The sequence below is a fragment of the Macrobrachium nipponense genome, chromosome 34 (genome assembly GCF_015104395.2).
Source record: "Macrobrachium nipponense isolate FS-2020 chromosome 34, ASM1510439v2, whole genome shotgun sequence".
Taxonomy (NCBI): domain Eukaryota; kingdom Metazoa; phylum Arthropoda; class Malacostraca; order Decapoda; family Palaemonidae; genus Macrobrachium; species Macrobrachium nipponense.
The window spans coordinates 15119044-15128248 of record NC_061095.1 but is presented as its reverse complement, the minus strand read 5'-3'; the positions used below and the strand labels follow the sequence as shown (position 1 = coordinate 15128248).

Below are 9205 nucleotides of genomic sequence, written 5' to 3'. Positions count from 1 at the left end.
GTTTTAAGTTCTGGCTTTAATGTATTTAATGTATTACATATACAATCTACCGATTGGCTCGTATGCATAATATTTATTATTTTATTCTAAGGGGTTCACAATAATAAAAATGTTTAAAAAGTTCGTGTATAATTTACAAACACTTTATAAAAGCTTTCGAATTATACACGAACTTTTAACATCTTTATTATTGTGGACCTATTAGAATATTGTACAAAATTCAATTGACAGTTTTTTCCAACATATTTATGATTGTTATACTTGTATAAAGTTTATTTATGCATCAGTCGTCGTGTAGTATTTCAGTATTATGTACAACTAACTGTATTTAAAGGTAATTGATAGCTGTGGTCATTGTACTCCTGTCTCTCATGCACATTGTTCTACATTTCCTCAGTGTAAGAGTCGTCTCGCTAATGTGCGTATATGTATTTTTTATTTTGTGTATCTTTCTTAGTCATGGAAAGAATGCATGAAACCGGAAACCCAAAAAGGACTTCAGGACATGCCCCCTCCCCCAAATTTTTTTTTTAAATCTTGAATTATCCCAAAAAGCGAATGGAACTGCCCTTTTCTTAATTACTGCAATGTGCTTTATTTCCTCCCTTGTTCTCTTAAACCGAGCCCTCTCTCTAGCGTCGACTGGTTCTGTTCTATCCCACTCACTCTTAAGCTCACCTCCTCTTTAGAGGGAGTTAGACAGTTGCAGTTGTCAAATGAGAAAAGAGAGAGAGAGAGAGAGAGAGATATTTGCTGGTTTCGTTAAAGAAAAATGCCTACGAAGAAGACTCTTCCTTTATTATACATTCAATGAAATCTATAAGTCTGCTGTTACTGACAGCTACTCTCTCTCTCTCTCTCTCTCTCTCTCTCTCTCTCTCTCTCACACACACACACACACACACACACACACACACAAAATGACAAAAGTACTTAAAAGCAGCAGGGTAGAGAAAAAGCCGTTGTTAACATATGAAAATATCAGCGAGAGAGAGAGAGAGAGAGAGAGAGAGAGAGAGAGGGGAACATCCCTAAAGAACACAGCGTGTGTCAGAACTAATCAGTCACTTAGAAAGGGGGGAATATTTAAGAATAGCGACCCATTATCTCTCGACGAAGTCTAATATGGAAAATTAAAACCTATTCACTTCCAGGCTTATTAATTAGACGTCCCAGGATGTAACCGTTCGTTTATTTTTTTCCCCTTTTCATATTTTTCCAAGAAACGCGGATGACTGATTATTGTCGGCTTGCGTGGGTGTTGTGCCTCTGAGGTGGGGATGGGTTTCGTGGAGGTAGGGGGCTGTATTGTGGAGGGAGGGAGGGTGTTATAGGAAGGGTAAAGCTAACCCACCCAAATTTCCCCCTCACTCGTTATCAGATAGGACCCGACAAAATTGCTCGTTTCACCTTTCTTTTTTTCTTTTTGGTCTTTGTGTCCCGATAAGATATAGGTCTCAGAATTGAAGAACGCGATATATTTCAATCATATTTAAGGTGAGGGAGTAATTCTAATGAAATGTATTACCTACCTTCTCACTGGTGGGTCGGGAAGCTGAGTAGAATTCGCTGGCATGTTAGGCAGCAGCCTGCACAGGAAAAACCTCAGGTACAGAAGCATTTAGGTTCTAAATTTTTTAATAACTTGAGTGGCTCAGTTTGTAGGACCCTGGCCTTTTCATTTGAGCGACCAGGGTTCGATCCTGATTTGAGTTAAGAAATTTATGGCGGAATGTCGTAATCATGTTTTCTCTACTGAATCAAGGACGAATCCTTTGCATCATAGCTCCTTGACACCCTGACATTACTCACACCATCAGCATGCCAGTTTACTTTTAATGACATGATACTTTTGTAATTTTATTATTGACGTTTATTCATTCATCCCCTCATAAAATTATTACCTTTTACGAACAAAGAAAAGGCGTTGTTATCATTCATTAAAAATGCGAATGTGGATGTCAGGTTAAAACATCGGGAGCAACTGCGCATGTCTGTTTTTTATGGCAGGTCATGACACCTGCGCCGTCATTAATTCACTTATATAATTTCCTTGTTCTTTGTTACGTTTTACGATAGGAAAGGGCATATAATGTCAGAGCGGTAATATAATGTTCACTGTATGGTTTGGTTATTTTCTTCTTCTTCTTCTTTTTTTTTTTTTTTTTTTTTTTTTTTAAGTGGTGCATTGGGGCGTATTGATAAATATCAGTTATGTTAGAATACGGAGTACTTTTTATTAGCAAAGTTTCTTGTTTATGGTACCCTTATAGAGTGGTATACACACACACACATTATATATATATATATATATATATATATATATAATAGATATATATATATATATATTATATATGTATACATATACTATATATATAAACTTTTCCTTCCCCGTATTTTTATATATATAAATATTGCCTTTATTTTACTACAGTCGACAAGACGTGCTGTTGAAGTAGTAAGAAGAGTTATAAGAAAATAAGTGGCGGCCAAGCTGCTGTTGATTATATGTACACACACACACACACACACACACACACACACACACACACACACACACACACACAAACTATCGCAGAGAGAGAGGTGAATGATGGCATCTGTATAGAGAGAGGCTCGACGTGTTGTTGATGAGACTTCCTTGAAAGCTGTATGAAGGAGTTGATGATGTTGCGGACGTTTTTCTCACTAGAGGTACATCCAGAATTCAGTCGTTAAAGTAGAAATGTGGCGGTGACTATCGCCCGTTTTCTCTGCAGCCAAACCTCCATCATGATCAAGGGCTTAATGTTCAGAGAGAGCATACATTGAATATCATCCCCGTTAGCGCTTTTGAACGAGGTGGGTGGGCGGGTTTGTGGGTGGGGGGTTAGGGGGTTAGGTTAGGGACTTATGGCCAAAGCCTTCGCTTTTGCTCTTTTAGCGTTGGCAGTGCCAAAGAGTTTGAAAGTCGTCGCCCACGCAGCGGACTATTTTATTATTCTCGGCACTTACACCCTATTTACATTTGACCTTTGGCACGGCTTGTGCTTGTGGTGTCAATTCGAGATTGCTGTTTTGTGCCTGTCCCTCTCTCTTCGCCTCTCGTCATCTCTCCTCATCTTCTCTTATCTTCTCGCTCTCTCTCTCTAAGCATGTTGGTAGTGAGGAAAAAGAATAGATATTGATAATATTAATAAACTCAACTAGGCAATATTTTGAGAAGGAAATGGGAGTCTGTATTTGCATCCGTAGAAACCTCTCTCTCTCTCTCTCTCTCTCCTCTCTCTCTCGTCCTCTCTATCTCCTTCCTCTCTTCTCTCTCTCTCTCTCTCGCTTCAAGCATGTTGATTGTAAGGAAAAAGAATAGGTATTGATAATAACATTAATAGACTCAACTAGGGAATATTTTGAGAAGGAAATGGGAGTTGGCATTTTCATGCAAAGTAACCTCTCTCTCTCTCTCTCTCTCTCTCTCTCTCTTCTCTCTCTCTCCTCTCTCTCTCTCTCTCTCTCTCTCCTAGCATGTTGGCTGTGAGGAAAAAGAATAGATATATTGTTAATAATAATATTGATAAACTCTCAACTAGGAAATATTTTGAGAAGGAAATGGGAGTTGGCATTTGGATGCACAGTAACTCTCTCTCTCTCTCTCTCTCTCTCTCTCTCTTCAAGCATGTTGGCTGGCTGTGAGGAAGAAGAATAGATAACAAAAATATTAATAAACTCTCTCTTTCTTTCTCTCTCTTTTGGACCCCACAGGGAAAAAAAATAAAAATGGAAGTTGATTATGAAAAACTCTTTGTCTCTTTTCTCAATTTCTCTTTCTATTAGTAATTGATCCTTTAAGGTTTTAATTTTATCTATGTAATTTCTCTCAATTATAATGGCATAACTATTCTAGTTCAGATAATATCAATAGCTTTTTATAAAGCTTCTTTGTGTGAACATTTTTTAAATTAAGATTAATTCCTATTGCAATACCCATTGTATTCAGTTATAGTGTGAAACCTGATATGTTTCATTTAATTTATGTTAGGAGCAATTTCGTCATTCAGTCATTGTCAATTATTGCTAAACAATTTTCGTAACTCGTTTTGCTTTGCCAGGTCCTTTTTCGTCTTGTGTATACAGTTAAAGATCAGTTGCTCCTTTTGCTTTACGAGTAAGATCATTCTTCATCACTCCTTTTCCCTTCCTGGCCTTCCAGAATCAATATCTTTATTCGGTTACCGTTACCAAAAAAAATCCTTTTTCCCCATCACTTTCAGTTGTAAGATCATCGCTCGTCCCTCATTTCCATTCAAAAGGGGAAATTCCCCATTCGTTAACATTTGCTAAGTCCTTTTTCCCTCATTTGATTCAACTCCCGAGACCCTTCTTCTTCTCTCTTTCGAACTTTTATTTGATGGTGCTCGTAACTTCGACGGTCCCAATATGATACCGTCGCCCGGGGCTGCCTGGCTGGCTGTGGCTGTGACGTCAAGACTTGCTCGTTTCTGCTGACGAGAGTTGCAGGCTTCGACTTCAGCTTCGTTCTTGTAGAGATAAGATTTGATGGGTAGCTTCGTTCTTTAGCTTCAGCTTCAGCTCGGTCGAGGTGTGATGGAATCGTATTTACAGGTGTGGCGGCGATAGAATAGAAAGATATGTACAGGATTCAGCTTGGGTGAGGTAGGATAGAAAGATAGACACCGGATTCAGCTTGGTTGGGGTAGATTATAAGGACAGGTACATGCTTCAGTTTGGGTGGATAGAAGGTTCCACAGGGCTTCAGCTGCATGGGGGTAGATTAGAGGAATAGATACAGGGCTCAGCTGGGGCTAGAGCACAGTAGTAAGATAAGGATAGGCTTCAAATTGGCCATGTTAATGAATTGTAATTTAATTCGAGTTGCAGCTTTGAGTGAGATTGATACTATCGTCAGCGTATCATTTTGTGCGGGATTAAGTGCAAGGATAGGTGTACAGTCTTCAACTGTATAGTTTCAGCCTTGGCAGGATATTATATAGAAGGTATGGAATAGGCTTCAGCTTGAGCTAGGGCTGGTGGGAGTTGAATAAAAGATTTGCGTAATCTTTTACTTGAGAAAAATTTTGTGGTCCAACCCTTTAATTATAACGAAATATTATTTGTTTATTTGTTTCCTTCTTGGGGAAGGGGGTTCTTTGTTATTTTTATTTATTTATTTATTTTTTATCAAAAGATCGTTACATCATTAGAAAACGAAAATATGTTCTGATTTTATGGATGCCATTTAACATGGGGTAGAATAGATGTAAACAGTGGCACTGAAATATTAAAAATCTCGATAGGGACTTGTGATTCTGATGACAGCGAGTTGAAAGCGGTAAGGAACGAGAGAGAGAGAGAGAGAGTACTTTATCTCTCTGAAAATCCGTTCGTGGTTCCTTTGTGAATTCTGTTCTTCCGCAGCGTCAACTTTGTTGCCGCCTTTGATCTTGAACAGAGCGAGTTAAAAAAAAGAAAAAAAAAAAAATCCTTCTCTATTTCAGAAAGACCGAAAATATTTCAAACTAGTTTGTGACTCACGTTTACGGAGAAGTCGCGTTTAAAAAAAAAAAAATGTCCAGATTTTGTCTGAGCAAATAGGTTGAATATGGCCGCCGTAATTCCCCCTCAGCATAGAGGCGATGTTGGCGTGGCCGCCGCCAGCTTTTGGTCTGAAGAAAAGCCATAATGATCACGAAAGATTTAGTTCAAAAATAAAAAGTAAAAATACAGTTCACTCCTGGTAATTATCCTCAAGGGAATGCCACAGTGGGGTATGCCCCCCTTCCCGGATCTCTTCTACTCTTAATAGGTACTTGACCCCACCCCCGCAGCCCCCATTACGTCAATCCGCCGCTGACGTCATCAGCGTGGAGTCGTGACGTAGCTCTGACGTCACCACCGTAAACATCGCGCCCCCGCCTCTCTCTCTCTCGGCTTGTGAATGGAGCGGCCAAGCCAAGCCAAGCGCCGATAGCATCCCATCCTCTCCTTCTACGAAAGGTAGGGATTTTCCCTACGCCATTCACGTCATTCTTCATGCTCCGTATTATCAATATCTCTCGTTTGGATTAGAAGTCTGATAAGGTATGGCGTCGCCTGGAATAGAAGAAGTGCGTTAGTATTTTTGGCAGCTATTTTCGGATATGCCTTCTGTCCTGCTGCAGGAGTGTGGTCTATTTATAGCTGCGTCAGACAAAGGGTGGTCGTCGGGTCTATCTCCTGTTTCGGTGAATTGATGCGACCTCTTGCTACGATCTCTAAATGACGTCTGTTAGAATTTATATGTCATAGGGGATAGTCGGCATAGTCTGTTGATACAGTCTTAGCAGCAAAAGCATTTTGTCGGGTTTTAGTAGACTGCTGTCATTGATATTTGTTAAAGTCATAAGACTATTCATACATGCAAATAGAATCGAGAATATATAAATATATATATTCTCGATTCTATTTACATGTATGAATGTCTTATGACTTTAACAATCAATGATAGCAATCTACTAAACCCCGACAAAATGCTTTTGCCCGTAAGATTGTATCAACAGAATATGCCGAATTTTCCTATCAAATAGTATGAAAAAATGTATTTTGTCTGAACGAATTTTTTTAAAGAATATTTTAGTGTGTTGCTGCCGCGGCTGTTATGTCCATTCAAGCCTCATTGTTATATTAAGAATTCGCCTTATTGAGAGTGAAAATACTTCGGACTTTTATTGCGAGAGAAACTGCCTAATTAATGAAAGCGAATGTAAATCCTGATTGACGCGACCATATGGTTTGTGTGTGTTCTCTGCCGAATGTTCTGGCAGCGACGCTCGTATACCAAGCGAGGTCACCCAAGGTCACGCCTGGTCCTATTGATCCGTACGAGAGAGAGAGAGAGAGAGAGAGAGAGAGAGAGAGAGAGAGAGAGAGAGATACCTGTGTTCCTTTTCATGTACCCTTTGAATGGGTTCTTTCACCCCTTCACCCGCCATCCTCCCACAGTACCGAAATCCTCGACCACCCCATGCTTCCCCTTATAATGGAGGAGGAGTAGAAGTCGGAGGAGTTGGAGGAGGAGGAGGAGGAGGAAAACCGTCTTGGTGCCGGCTTACCTCCCCCAAGAAGTCCTCCTTGTGAGAGGTAGAGTACTTTTGCTTAAATTCCTCGTTAATTAGAAGTAAATACATCCATCCCTATTAATTTCACGTCTGAGGAGATTCTCCTCGTCAAGTCATACTTCCAGATTCATCTTTTTCCTCCTTTCACTAATTGCTGGTTGTCATTTCTTTGTTATGGTTGCAGCGAGGAGGCCTTTCCCTTCCTTCAACGTGCTTCGTCGTTATGTAACGGTTTGCGTGGGGTAGGGGTGGGGGTATGGGGATGAATATCGTCGCGTCTCCGTTCGCTTCTGCCTTCGCTGCTTGTGGAGGCATCGAGGGAATTGAAATTCAAGATTTAACGTCATCTCTTTCTATGGAGGTTTGGGCGTAGGGGGAACTTAAGTATTGTGACTGCCATCCTCATCTCAAGAGTCAGCCGCATCGCTCTCTCCCTTTATGAGATAAACTGCAGCGTATTCCATCCACCCTTCTTTGTCTTGTTTCAAACGTACTGGGCCCATACAAGGGCATTAGGTTACCTGTCCCATGAACCTCTTGTGTTGTGAAAATGAGCTTTTAGCGAACCATTACTTTAACAGAAATGGCTTTTAGTGGAGGTTAATTTCTGGTGAATTTTGGGGAAAGATTATTCATTTATTTATTTATATATTTATTTATTTTAAGTAAAGAATGGTGACCGTGAATGTTAATTGCAGAGGTGTTTTAGTAAATGTTGACAACAACGAAAAGCCTTTTGGTGGATGATTATTGTTTATTAAAGGACCTGTTGAGAAGGTCTTAGAGTGGTAATCATATCCTTTTTAAGGTCGCTAATTTCCCCCAATTGTGTATGTGGTAGAGACAAAGAAAAGCGTTATAATAAAGTTGAATGTAAAACTAATAACCAAATTGTTATCCGATTCATATCAGTGAATGATCTCCAGCGCATTGAATATTAACTTTTTTATGATAACCAGCAACTTGGTATAATATCCCCACTATAGTTATTTGACTCTTATGCTGAAATATTCAGTCGTAAGAGTAAAACCTATATACGTGCTGTTTCACACAAAGAATTTCTTCTGATTCTGATTTTGGGGCGATGCTATTGCGATTCTTAAAGACAGTTAAGTTTTACAAAATCATTAATAAAATCGTAGATGAAAAGGGAGCCAAGAGATTAATGCCCGTCTCTTCCACGTGTATTACCGGTCCATTTAATTCATGATATTTGATTAGCAACAAGAAATCCCTTCATTAATCTTGGTTAAAACGCTTTTATGTTTTGCTACGCAACAACCTTCGTTTTACATTCTCACTTTTATTGACGATTTTATGTAATGGCGACCAACGTTCTTGATAATTATTTACCCTCCCATTTTCTGTTGTGTAATTTTGAGATGCTGCCTCTGGATGCCTCCAGCAATATTAGTGCCACATTAATACATGAGCGCTCAAGTGTAATCTTTTGTTATGATGTGCAAACAATTGCAGGCGACAGACAACCTTCATTTATTGGCAAAGTATTACTCAATAAGGAAAGACACATAAGTTTAGTTTTTGTATCCTTGTTTATTAATTTTTGGAAAGACGGGGGTGATCGGTTTAGCTTTGAAACATTTTGCCAAAATTTTGGAGCGAAAAACTTACGTCATCAGCTTTAAATCACCCTTTGAAAACTATGGTGACGCCAGTTTATAGAATCGTATAAATCAGTCGCTTTATGTCGGAAACTGTATTTATAAGTTTCAATAGGTTTATGGACGTGTATGTATGAGATTATCCCATCTGAAGGAATTCCAAATTTGTTATAGTAAAATACAAATGACAGATTTTTTTTCTTTTTTATTTATTTATTTTTCTTTTTCCCAAACAGTTTTCCATATTTTTGAAAGAGATTTCACTTTAATAAAATTTGACAAACACGAAGTAAATACAGAACGGAATTTGTTAAAGGCTCGTCCATTACATGAGAACTGCTCTGACTGAGTTTCTTTAAGGATTCCACCTTATCTAACTTTACATATTTGACTTAAAAAAAAAAAAATTCAAAACGCGATACGCAAAATACAAAAAAATATGGAAGTATTATTCCGGAGGAAATTTTTTTTTTATATTTTAATCCGGCG

The 9205-nt window shown here is 38.8% G+C and overlaps 1 protein-coding gene across 3 annotated transcripts in view; it reads left to right on the top strand.

The window, feature by feature from the left end:
* The window catches only part of LOC135207926 (terminal nucleotidyltransferase 5C-like), a 775982-nt gene that overhangs the window by 416070 nt on the left and 350707 nt on the right, over positions 1–9205 (top strand). The window contains exon 1 of one of the 3 annotated variants that reach the window (XM_064239881.1): positions 1543–1609. The exons of the other annotated variants lie outside the window; for them this stretch is intronic. The gene's annotated coding sequence lies outside the window, so the exon portion shown is untranslated. Of the gene's footprint in view, positions 1–1542; positions 1610–9205 lie in introns of those variants that run through there. 3 annotated transcript variants of the gene reach the window in all.